The following is a 13,293-nucleotide window of genomic DNA, read 5'->3' as shown; positions in this document are numbered from 1 at the left end:
GGGTTGGGTTGGTGTGATGGTATATACTAGTACTAATCTAATTTGTTATCGCGAATGATTTAATGCAAAGCTCGTTAAGTAATAAATTATGTCACCAAATATCCACAGAACTAATAGTTTTCATATTTTAGTGAATTATAAATTTAGAATATGGGTTTGTGGAGATTGTAGTAATGTTAATAGTTGAATTCATGAGTCAATTTAAGCTAGACCACCATTGGAAACCTTGTAAGTACTGGACAGCCGTTTCGTCCAAGTATGGGACTCCTCAGCAGTGCCCATCCACAATCCCGCGTGCGGGAATTGAACCCAGGACCTTCTGTCTCGCGCGAGAACGCTTAACCTCTAGACTACTGAGCTGACATCCAACAGTGTTAATGTCTAACTTCAATCGATCCATGATCTTAAGCAACCATTCATCCATTGTCTGAAGTAGATACTTTCCTCTACCCGACACGGATTGGACTCCAATGGTCACGGTCCAGTGCTTCCAGGTTTTCAATGGTGGTCTAGGTTACATCGACTTATGAATTTAAGTATTAAAATTATAAATTTCCTCGTAAACAATATTAATTCAAATGTGAACATTAACACTGAGATACTGGTGGATCCAATTGAAGGGTCGTACACAGAACAAAATATGTGTCTTGCACTCAACTGTTTGTTATCCACAATTCATCTACTTTAAAAAATTATTATAAAATGGCCATATAGAGTTAATCCAGAAATGGCAGACATATGCCACACATGATGGATTGATATTCAACCCTGAATATTAATGACGAGATAATTCAAATCCTTAATAATAATATTCATCTGTATGAAATTAGCTTTCATTAAAAAAATTGGTATCGATTGGCGAATTTTAGGGAAACCACGAAGATCTGGACAACTGATTTTGCCTATCAGTAGTGTATAATACCCACTAACATATACGGGACATAATTTACAATAATAATATCTTGATGATCAACTTAAAGCCATTCAATTATCCCAAGTTGGAATTCAATGGTCCATATTTCCGATAGCTTTCATTATTCAATAACATATTGGTGATATTTGTTCATAATGAAAATTAGCTCTAAGTTGAACTGAACATTCTCTAAATAGTCTATTCTAACCTTAATAGTCTGACCGATTATTAGAAATGTGTATTTCTCAATGTGTAGAAAAATAGCAAAACAAGACTGTTCTTACTGACCTTTCGCTATTTGTCAGACTAGTGCTTGTTCATTTTATGTTCATATTAATTCAGAATTATCAGGGAGTCATAAGCAGTGTGGAACCTGGTACAAATGTCCATCGGTTCACCCAGTTACATCACATTAGTTCAGTGAGATGAAATATTCAAGAGGACTAGTAAAGTAGTAGACGTAGTAACAGTAACAAAGTTAGTAAAAAACAGCTCAAACAGAGAATATGATCTAAGAATTAAGAATAACCTTATGGATTAAAAAGTATAAATAATTTTGCAACTGAGGATCTAGGAGAAGAGAAAGAGTGAATACATCTGTACCATTATGATTGACTTGACATAAATCACTCAACACTAACCTGTGGCTTTGATAATTAGGCAGACTATAATTAAGTAGTCCGCGTAAAATAAAACGGCTCAAACCCAACAGTCAATATATACAAATATTCGTCAATATTAGAACGAATAGTTTGACAAAACTTGGGCGCCGAGTGTAGAGAAGTCATTATATGGGAAAATTATATTTGAAATAATTTCGTGGACTGAATCGTCTGCCTCTAGCTTTTATCCACCCTATTAATTTCGCGTTCATCTTGTTGTGCTAATGAGGTATGACAACTTGGACCAATGCATATATATGCCTGATCCTACATTGTAGATAACTGACAGACTAAGAATAAATCAGGTTATCTAGCCTTTTTTGCTATTACACGCTAAGTTCTTTCTCTTAAGAACAACTTCGATGACATTTTCCTAATCTATATTTCCGCAATCACATTTGCTGTTACTGGATTGCTTGCCGTTGCTTTCTGTTTGGCAACTTTGTTGTGTGCCACCAAGTTCATTGAATGTTATCGCAAAACAGAGTTGTTTCTCCTCAATTTCTGGTTTCTGTTCAGTGTATAAAGTTATCCTGAAAGACCCAACTTCTTTGTCTCATATTAGTGCATGGATTATCAATATCGAATTATTGTTGCCTGTTTGATGTACGGTCCATTCGAGTTTTGATTCGTCGTGTCGTATTAGAGGAATCCTCAATCACTCGTCAATAGAATTTACACTACGCCAACCGGAAACTCAAATACCTCATTCATCCTTGTTAAAACAATACAAATATTGAGTTAGACGATGATTAGAGATACCGAATACATGTCTCGATCACTTACGTCATTCACAAAACTAAGATTTCTCACAAAAAGAAAATAGTACAATAATATAATATATACAATCTACATATTTCAATGTGTCCGTATAAACCAATCTATTCTCGTAAGTTAACAAGACATTTTTGTTCATTCAACTGTAACATGATCACTTGGCTGCAGTAGTAACGTGATCACATCTTGAGATTTGAATTCATATTTCAATTTGATTTTCAAAGATCTTCAATTAAAAGTGAAAATATCTTGAATACTCTGTTATATAGACCGTCGTCTTATACATTCTACTTCACTAATATAAAAAAATGAAAAAATGAAAAATGGGAAGCAGTGACCAGTGGAGTTCTACCAAGTCCGTTGTAAAGATATCAACTCACTGAAGACATTGGTGAATGGTTGCTCAATTTCGTGGATTGGTTGAAGTTAGACATTAACACCGTTGGATACCGGCTCAGTGGTCTATCGGTTAAGTGCTCTGGCGCGAGACTGGTAGGTCCTGGGTCCGAATCTCGCGAGTGCGGGATCGTGAATGCGCACTGCTGAGGAGTCCCATAATAGGACGAAACGACCGTCCAGTGCTTTCAGGTTTTCCATGGTGGTCTAGCTCCAATTGACTCGTGATTTCAACTATGAAAATACTAAATTCTCCACAAAACCCCTTCTGATCAAAAATGAATAACTTAATGATAATTTCACAATTTTCTTCATTAAATCGACAACTGATTAACAATTTATTGATTTCTGTTGCTTTTTTTGTCTAAGTAATGAAATTTTTTTGTCAAACTTTTTTCTAAAAATAAAGTAATAAATAATTGTCTATTTATAGTAACGTATTTGATTATGTAAGAGAGGAGAAGATTTACGACATTGTTGCTATTCATAGTAAGGACTTTTTAATGATATAACTGTTATCTTTAATTCTAATCAAACAAAAGTTTTAGGTAGGGAACTTGAAACAGTTGATTTGAAATAAATTATTCTCTAGGTTAGAGAACCCTGGAAACAGTAAGTAGTATTACAAATCTTGAGTAAATAAAGCGTGGCTTACAATGCCAAGTACGTAGATTTTCAATTTGATTACTAAACCTGGAATTATTTAATCAGTCTCCAGTCATCCATAAAATTGAAAATTTTATTTAACTAGTTATTTAATGATATATAAAAAAGATTATAATGCTACACTCTAAGTAGGTCATAATGAACGTAGAATCTGGAGGAAGTATGCGTTGCTACAATTTCCCATCTTACAATACGATGGGGAAGTGAAAGTAACTAGATGAATAGCAATACAATCTGAATAGTGTAGTGGTAATGATAATGAGAAAGGTTAAGCATTGAGAATTTGGTAACAAAATACAGAAAAAAATATATATGAAAGAATACTGGAACTAAAGATCTAGAGAGAAATGATAAATAAATCTGTGTCATTGTAACTGATTATGAGCATTGTCGTCTAACATCTCCAGCGACTGATCACGGTTATAGCTCAAACCCCAACTAGATAGTCTACACCTACCAGTTTGGTTTAGAGTGAGTCGCTGACTACATAGACAGACATCACATTTTAGTTTACCTGACCCTAATACCTTAATTTGTTTTAAAATAAATAGACTGTTAATATTAGCTGCATTCACAAAAAGACATTTTACAATCTTGATTAATTATCGGTCGAATACAGACAGATGAAGATAAGATAGAAGTGAATCAAAGTAGTGCTTGTTCAAGTCATAATGTAATTAATCTCTTGTTTAGTTATTTCCAAACTAGTATTAAAAGCGAGTTATCATTGCATTTCTAAAACCACAGTTAACTAGAGTTTTAATACCATAAAGTGTGTCATCAATATCGATGTGAACTCATTGAATATAGAAGTAGATCAAGTCGACATTGAGAGATTTCATAGCCAAGAATTGAGCTTAACAAATAATTCAATTTATACTACAGGCAGTACCCGCCATATGTGATAATTTATATGATGATATGATGAGATTTTAAGTTAAAACTGTTCATTAGTAAAAATGACTTTCAGATTATTTCAATTGACCAACAGCGTACGGGCTATTATACAATAACAATAGGACTAACATAGACTAATTGGTTGGTTCCCAAAAATCATTTTTATTATCAAACTAATAAAGACAACTTAAATTAAAAACCTACAGAACTATGCACTAAATTAATATCATGAGTATGATGTATTTACATTGGTACTGTTTCGTTCTGTTTAGTTAAACCCATCTGTGTCACTTGTGACGTATGTGAGATGTCCACCTACCAACCAAGGGGCAATTATACGGTGAAGCACTCTGCTCTGTAATATTAACTGTAAAACATGGGATATGAAATCAGGAGGCATGAGTAAGTTACTAAAATTTAGTAGTAAATGCCTGTTATATCCCGTGGAGATTTATGAATGGTAACTTTGAGAACTATTTATGGACCAATATGATATGTATATTTCCTATCGCATAATTGCTAAGTAACTAAACTATTCATATTCGCGTCCCGCTTATTATAAGCCTTATTTTAACTCGAAGACTATTATTATGTGATTTACCATTATTGAGTTATCCCTAGTCTATTAATTACTACCTCCCACACTCACAGCCACATTTGGCTAAATGTTGTACAAATGTTATTTTCTATTTTATAGTACGATGTAGTCTGTTTGTTTGGTATATAAACCCAGTATGTTTGAGAATAATGATTCATATTGTAGAGGCTGTTATTGGTGTTCTGGACTTAACTGGCTGGGCTAGGCAGAAAGCAGGACTGATAAGTGCTCAAGACTACTCATACGGTTTTTGTGTATCATTGCTCTGATCGGTAATTCACTGCTCTCTGATAGGCGGTCTTAAAACGTCATATATCAACAGGGCACACATTCAATGTCACTTTTTGGTTGCATGCTTATCTTTTAGCGACTTAAGAAAATCACACAGAGCTTAGGTAAAGATGACAAATCAGTTAATGAAGTTGTCAATCTTCATATTTTATTTATGTTTAGTAACCTCATGCCTCAAAGTATGATAGCTGGTATAACAGTAGGTTGGAAGTAAGCTAGGTGTGGCCAAATCAAGACGTGACCTCGGTGCATGGAGCCATCGATTGCTCAACTACGTAATGTCGATGGGTGCGCACTGCCTGTTTGGAGTCCTCACGGTTATCATGACCAATTGTTGAAGACTTTGGGTGACATGAATCAGAATGGATAGTGAATCTTATAGCTATTTTATACCTTTCAGTTCACGAATTCACTCTTTTTTCTCAAATCATATTCTATGTATCTAATCTTTTTTACTGCCACCGATATGGTTACTACTTCTACTACTCTGGCACTCGTCTTGATAATTTTATTTCGCTGTCCTGATATGGTTTGACAATTTAGGCTACCATACAATTTTCCTAGGTTCTATTTTGATAAAAACTGAGTGATTGATCTGAAAGATAATTAAGTTTGTCTGGTTATCTAAAGTTTGAATAGAATTTTCTCTCTTCCAATTAGTTCAACTGAATCAAACATACTTTTGTTATTATTACGGATGTCAAATAACTAGACTGTATATATTATCGACTATTCGATTATGTTTCAACAAACATTATAGTATTGTTCAACTTTCGTCAATGACTAGATTTTACCGAACTATACCGAACTTATACCCACAGTCATGATGTTATTTATACTATGATGATGATGATATTGCATTGAATATAGTTCATTTGGTAGATCTGATCAGTACCATAGGACTATACAAAACATAATGTTGGTTACTTACCCGACCTAATGTTTATTGATTAGTGTTATTTATTTCATTTCACTACAAGATTTCAACAAAGAGAGACTGAGACATTGATAACCAATCTACTGTTATGACCCGTCTCCATTTGTGCAGATCAAAATATCATCGTAACAGTCAATAACGTAAAAGTTAACATGATAAGTGAGCATAATGCAGATATTTAATTTTAATTGAGATCATGAATGGACCAACGTTAGACCATCACTGAAAACATGGAAACATCGGACGGCCGTTTTATCTTGATATGAGACTCCTTAGCAGTGCAAATCCACGATCTCGAATGCGGGACTCCAACCCCGGACGCTTGGTCTTGTGCGTAAACACTTAACCTCTAGAGGCAGTTATTCACTGAAGACAATGAATGACGGTCACGCAATGTAGTGGATCGGTTGAAGTTAGACATTAACACTGTTGGATGCCGGTTCGGTGGTCTAGAGGTTAAGTGTTCGCGCGTGATACCGAAGGTCCTGGGTTCAAGTTACGCGTGCGGGATCATGGGTGCGCACTGCTAAGTAGTCCCATACTAGGGCGAAAAGGTCGTCCAGTGCTTCCAAGTTTTCAGTGGTGATCTACTATTGATTCGTTCATGATCTCTATCAAAACTCAACAATCTCCATAACCATATACTGATAAATATTCAATTAACCAAAATTGTACTAAGCACTCAATAACTGTTTATCCAGTATTTAATTATTAAGAAGGCAAATTAAAGTCAGATTTTTTATTCCTGCTTTAATTGAAGATGGATACATGGGAGGAATATGAGTATTTATATGTTCTTTTTTAAACTATGCCCTTAAAAATCAGCTATTCAAAGTGCTAGCATCATAGAGTGAGATTCGATAGTACGCGTGCAGTTTAGTAATTTAAAATGACGATTATTGAATAACCACTATTTTTGACTGTTCAAGTAGAACTTCGGAAAATAATCTAATTCAAATATTTATCGTTTTTAGTTTGACTATGTGCAAGTATATATATATATCATTGTACAAATTTCAAGCCAAGACAATTATCTACCTTCCCAGTCCAAATAAGGAGAACAATATAGACCAGTAAATCAATGGATGAAAATCAACAGACGTAATGACCATGTTTGTCAAGTCTTGCGATGCTGATCGAATTCCATCGGTCGAGTTACAAAGTTGTCATTAGTCTGAATGAATCGACGTAGAGTGCACTGTAGTCATATGTTAGGTGGCTGGAGGTAGTAGACAGAAAACCTTGATAGAACCAGTTGTTTTGTTAGTCGGTACTCGTCAGGAATAGCTATGTTGTAATGTCTCAGATTGTAAAGTTGGGTAACACGAATTCAGATACTACAGAGAGAGCTAGCTGAATCCACATCTCAGGCACGCCTTGCTGATCAGTCCCAACTGGCATAAAACATGTGTCAAACAGGGTTTACTGCCGATTATCTCCAATCATAGGTTACAGTTATCTGCAAGATTCCAGACACAAAGTTTGCAACTCCGAGTACGGCTTAGATCTATAGTCATCTGTTAATATGAATTTTTGGTCTCCCTGCCCCATGTTACTCACCGTAACATTTTGAAGAGAGGAGTTAGCCGGGCATACATATCGAATATGTTAAATACTTTGATAGGTGATGGTGAACAGTTGAAAACATTTGATTTAAACAAGTAATACATGTATCTTGAATTGGGCTTTCGTTAATTATTACAAAATAATCTCAAAAAGAAACAAGGGAACTGCACTTTTTTTTAACTGTACAGTAAAATCCTATGTATTTACAACTACGTATATGATTGCTTGTGTGCCGTAAAATATCAACCCGCATGAAACTTTATAAATGATTACTAATTAAGACGTCATAATAAAACAATTTAGAGAACTATCATAATTAATTTCACTTGGTATTGTTTACCTGAATCTTCCCTTTGTTATTTAGGACTGCAATTGATCAGTCTCTTATTGGCATATGTGCATACTGTGCGGACTGCCTCGATATTGCCTTAATTCATAGCAGTGGATCCACTGCTAGCCCCTATCCATCTTTACTTATCGTAATTAATATTTCTCGCTATACTTTTGGATAAGAGAAGGTATTTAATTATAGGATAAATTAATCAATCATTTTTCTACTTATGATTGCATTGTAAATTATTTGACTTATTGCTTCTTTCTCTGTCTCTCTCCCTCTACATATGTATATGACTTTTTGCATCTAATCTAGTATTGCATCATAATTGTCATTTTACAAATAATTGATTTATTCATCAATTTTCTACGGATGTTTCAATGTACGATAGTACTTTATAAAGAATGTAAACTGTATGTATATTGTTTGTTGTAGTTTCAAATGGAATACATAAATAACAAAGGTGGATTGATGAATGAATGAATAAACGACAATATGAAATATCAATTAATTTCATTATAATCAATGAAAAATACTTCATTATAGAAATAATGTCAAAAATACTAGAGAATATAGTAGTTTCAACTAGTGTTTTGTGGTCAGTAACCTATAATATTAATCATGGCTACATGGGAAAATAGCTTTATAGCAAATTCACTGAGGTTAAAACTATTGAATGTAAAATATAGTGGTTCAATAGTATTTTGATTGCTATGAGAATTATAGATGTCCTAAGTTTCATTGAAAGTCTCTTATTTTAGTCGGTATTATACGATGAGGTAGTCGGCAACTGAATATACGTAACAAATGTCTCAGCTCCTTGAGTGGATTAAAGTCCATTACCTCATTTACTGACTTGCCATATTTACCTAGTACTCTGCGTCTAACCACATCATTCCTCACTCGATAGTTCTAGTATATGTAAGTAATTTTTTGTAGGTACATGTGATGATATTCTATTAACCTATGAAAATCTATTTAAAAGACTGTTTTTCAGCCATAAAGTAGAATAAAAGGAACTACTGCTCAGCATACTCTTCGTTTAGTTGGCAGATGAACATCACAGTTACGTCACATAGATAATGCAAGTTGGAAAAAGTCAAGAAAGTTTAATAAATCCATACAAAAATGTCTTAAGATAGCAACCGGTAATTAAACTATTTGAATAGAACAACCTAAGACTGAAATTGAAATTCCCATAAAATCATAATCATTGAGTAATACAACTAGATAACAAACTGTCCTATATATATATATATATATATCTTCCTAGTATAGTATTCCTCACTAGTGAGTATCCACAACCCCACCAGAGATCGAACCCAGAAAGTTCAAGTCTCCTGACGAGAATAAACCTTCAGATCATTGAGTCAGAATCCAATGGTTTGTATGTCTAATTAACTGATAAATAAATAAAAATCACTAAAATACCAAAATCTCAAAAATATAATATTGATAACCACAGTTATGATAGCTAGATCACACTATTCCAATATTCCATAAACTGTAACTTGTCGGCGGTTACGATGAACGAATAAGAGTCTACTTAGCGGAAGTTATTAATTACTGTTACAATCTGATTATTAATTGGTGAAACTAAAAATCATCACTTTACTGTTCAAAAAACACAGACAACTGTTTTAAGAGTGCAGATGGTAAAATATGAAACTGGTAACATCTGGTAGTTTTGTCAAAATCACATTATAGTGAAATGAACATATTTCTAATAGTATTTATAGGTATAGAATATTAATATTGAATGTCTTGGCACTATTTTAATAAGTTTTAGAATAGTGACTCTATAGAACAGGTATGATGCTCATCGGTCGCATTCTGCACTTGCAGACCATCTTTGCTTTCATAATTACACCAGCTACTGAGGCCTCAAAACCATAGGAGAACTCAATACGGTCTACATCTCTAGTTATAAAAACAGTAATGTTTACAAAACTATTAATACTACCAATACTACTACCGCTTGATACTTATTATTGATTCAACTTCTATGAGTGGATTAGGTGAGAAGTTATGTCTAAATACACATATGTTAAAATTTCTTACTGTTAGACTATTGCTAATTATTATAACCACACTAAAAGCCAATTAACGAAATAAACGAAGTTTCATTGTGATAATTAAACTTTTCAACACAAGAAAAAAATGACTCAACTCTCTTACGACCATTCGTTAGAAGGCCCAAATACCATTCACAGTTTCCATTGATAACTTTTACAAGTAAATGAGAATGAGTTGAGCAAAAAAAAGCTGTTTCAACTATATGAAATTTTGGGAGAGACTCCTCGTTCTCTTTCTCTCTCTTATAGAAATAAGTAGATCATATGTCTTTGTCTTGTAGTATCAGTGACTTAACCATTATCATCTTCATAATGACGATTATTATTACTCAGTCAAAATGAAAATCTCACAATTAAGAATAAATATTCTTGTATTATCCGTGTAAGTGCGTAGTTATGTCTGTTTATTTATTTGCATGTGTACACATGTGTGTGTGTGCCCTTGGTCTATTCATCTCCATCTTCTAGAAATAATAATATTGATAGATAATTTCTTGGAAATCATCTTGATTGATTTACTCGTATTGTTCTTATTTTTCGCACATGTACACACACACACTGTACTATGATACTCATTTACTTATCTAATAGATGCGGTCATAATTTAACTGATATTCAGGACAATTAATTGGGAAATCTGTATGAAAATGGAGATTTAATACTACTACCCAAGGACAGGCTTATTTATATGTCCGCATGCCAAGTGACTTTGACCAAGTTATTTCAATCTTCATACGAGTGCAATACAGTCTTCTTCCTTCCTTCCTTATTTACTTACATATTTTCAATCAATCCATCTAACTCCTATATTCCTCTTTGATTATATAGATTAGCTTGCTTTGAGATAAAACAATACACAAACAACAACCACAGCTCAACACACACAATTTAGAAAGTGAACATAGAAACTTAAAGCAAGATGGTCGGGAAAAATAGTAAAATCAATAAGGGTCGATAAACAACAAGGGTCATAGGAGGTCAAATAAGGAGAACAGTAATTAGTGTGTGTTTGTGTATATTTGCGTCAACTCCCGCACCGCACATTAAAGAGGGATAGAGAAAGAAGCTGAGTGTATGAGAACTGGGAAAAAACGAATTAGAAAACAGGTATGATTTCTTTTCTACTTAATACTCATCGCCTATAAAAAATCTACGGGAAATGAACTCATCTAAAACGAGATAATTTGAAAGAATTCTGTAGTTTGGAAAGAAGAGAAGAAAATTGACAAACCGCTTCACAATAATGACTTGATTATTAAGTAGTATATTGTTTTATTTAGTAAGATAAATATCCACGTGGCAGCATATTGCAGTGTCAAAGTGTGTACAAGAAAGGAGAAAAGAGATGGGTATACTAAAGGAGAAATTCCCGTTTTGTTTCATTGATGTGCACCAATCTCAAATCCTACAGTTGGAACCATGAGGACATACCTATTTGTTTATAGGAGGGAAATCTGGGCCAATCTCAGACATCGAGTAAATGTTGGCCACACGCGCGGTTTGTCAAGATATGGTTTCTTTTCTAAAGAGGGAGACACTCCGTCGGTGGAAAAACGGGGCTTAAATTCCTAAGGGACTCATCAGTTTTTAATAGTATGTTTTATTGGTTCATCACGTTGATTTTAACTTCGTAAATGGTAAACCAATAAAACACTATTAAAAACTAATGAGTAGAAATCTAAACTGTATTTAAATGGATTTGGTTAGACGTAGGGAAACTTCGTTACTAAAAGGGTTTGTATGAATGCAAATAATATGTCAGATGTGTGGGATATACAAAATGTAAAAATATATATACGGATTAGTGGTTATCTGGACTCAGTTAGCTTAATGGATAATGCGTTGACATTTAAAGAAACAGGTACTAGAGGTTCAAGTCTCAGTATGAAAATCCGTACCGGGATGCCGGTACATGCAGTCAACGAATTCCAAATATGATGAAGTGATTAGCGTAGATTCCATTCCTAGCCACAATGCAAATAGATGTGAAATCTTAAAGTGTTTTTAGTTAAGATAGTGGCATGCACCATATGTCAATGGAACTAAAATTTACCCATGAAACCACAATAATTATGTTGTTAATGAAATAAGTAGAGTTATGAATAGTTTCTCCCTGATCGATTGTAATTAGGGATCGTCTTTTCTTGTTATAATATGAGATACAATTTATAGCTGGGATCTGAATTTAGATCTTATAGTCAATTAATTCTGTGTTAAACATCAACCACTAGATTCACTTAGTATTGTTTGTTTGAATCTTCCCATCGATGTGTTAGGACTGCAACTGGTCAGTGGCCGAGTGGATAACGCGATGGCGTTTGAAGCGAGGGTGCTGGGTTCGAGTCCCAGAGTGAACATCAACTCTGAGATGCAGGTACATCCAGCTGACGAGTCCCAAATAGGACGAAACGCGCGTCCTGGATTCCACTGCTAGCCACTATCCATCTTTGCTTATCAACCACTAGAGATATTAAAAAGAATAAAAAACCAGTGATAACGACGTATGCACGTTTACGACTGTTCTGAATTGTTAGTTCTCACACAATCTCTCTATTATATACTAGTCTTTTATCCAAACAATTCATAATATTCTTTTTTTGGATTTCGAATAAGTGAACTGAAGATATCTTTATCAGCACTGACCAGACCTGAAAGTTCTAGGTTAGATCCCATATGAATTGTATAGGCCCCCCGACTCGAATAAAAGCTCAAAAATCTATAGCTAATCTGAAACAAGGAAGAGCAGCTGGCCCAGATGGATTGGCTCCAGAGGTCTTTAAGTATGGTGGTCCGGTTTTAGCGATTAGTTTGACTAATATTTTAGCTGAAATCCGGGAACTGAATGTAATCCAATGTGACTGGTCTCAACCACTGATTGTCCCAACATACAAGAAGGAGTCAAAATCATCCTGTGATAACCATACAGGGATTAGTTTGACTAATATAGCATCTAAAATACTAGTCTCAATAATTATCGGGCGCCTAACTAAGACTCGTGAACTCCAAACACGAGAAAATCAGGCCGGCTTCAGACCTGGTCGTGACTATATCGACCACATGTTCACTATTCGTCAGGTTTTAGAACACAGGCATGCTTATCGGCGTCATACAATGATAGTTTTTCTTGACTTAACAGTAGCATTTGACTCTACAGACCGAGAGGTTCTGTGGTAGTGTCTGT

The 13,293-nt window shown here is 34.3% G+C and overlaps 1 non-coding gene across 1 annotated transcript; it reads left to right on the top strand.

Annotated features, from left to right (window-relative positions):
• Positions 1-12,399: 12,399 nt before the first annotated feature.
• Smp_tRNA_01175_Pseudo_TTG.1.1 lies at positions 12,400-12,469 on the top strand. The gene has a single exon. It is a non-coding gene (tRNA).
• Positions 12,470-13,293: the final 824 nt, after the last annotated feature.

This window comes from Schistosoma mansoni, chromosome 6, assembly GCF_000237925.1.
Source record: "Schistosoma mansoni strain Puerto Rico chromosome 6, complete genome".
NCBI lineage: Eukaryota > Metazoa > Platyhelminthes > Trematoda > Strigeidida > Schistosomatidae > Schistosoma > Schistosoma mansoni.
Note: the sequence above shows the minus strand (reverse complement) of the source record. Positions and strands in the feature narration are given on the sequence as shown.